This window comes from Numida meleagris, chromosome 2, assembly GCF_002078875.1.
Source record: "Numida meleagris isolate 19003 breed g44 Domestic line chromosome 2, NumMel1.0, whole genome shotgun sequence".
Classification (NCBI taxonomy): domain Eukaryota; kingdom Metazoa; phylum Chordata; class Aves; order Galliformes; family Numididae; genus Numida; species Numida meleagris.
The window spans coordinates 123,760,990-123,761,619 of record NC_034410.1 but is presented as its reverse complement, the minus strand read 5'-3'; positions in this window follow the sequence as shown (position 1 = coordinate 123,761,619).

Genomic DNA, 630 nt, shown 5'->3' with positions numbered 1-630 from the left:
GAAGTTTAAGATACGGGGTTTATCTTTTTTAAGGAAGATCGATATACCACACTGAACATTTTGCCCAGCATTATCACTAGCCTCTGTAAGTTGTATCTGTGAAACGGAGCAACTCTTGTCTCTTTTTATGTTCCTTTCTAACGCCACGTCAGAAATTAATTATTTAATAAAATGGAACATTGTCTAGATTTCTAGCCATGTGTATAATCAAATGGTGTGTGCAAAATTAGTGCCACAAAAAACTTAGCACAAGGAGCAGAGGCATACACTTTAGCACACATAGGGGTAATGTACATGATAGCATGTCAATTTACCCAATGTGAAGAGGAAAATATTTTAAAATCATTTGTCTTTCTAAAGGAAGGTGATGCTAAGATATTTTCTTAACATGCTTGGTAAGTACATTCTGATGTAAGTCTTTAGACAGACTCAAAATGAATACAGAGAGCCTTGTGGCTTTGATACCAACAGGAATGAACACATCAGAGAGTGCCTGATATGCAGGATTTTAAAGAAATGACAAATATGCCTCATGGAAATCTTACAGTTGAAAGCCATGTAACTTAAAAATATGGGATAATTGTCACACCATTAAGAACTTATGAGGGAGAGAGAGGGAAGGAAGGAAGG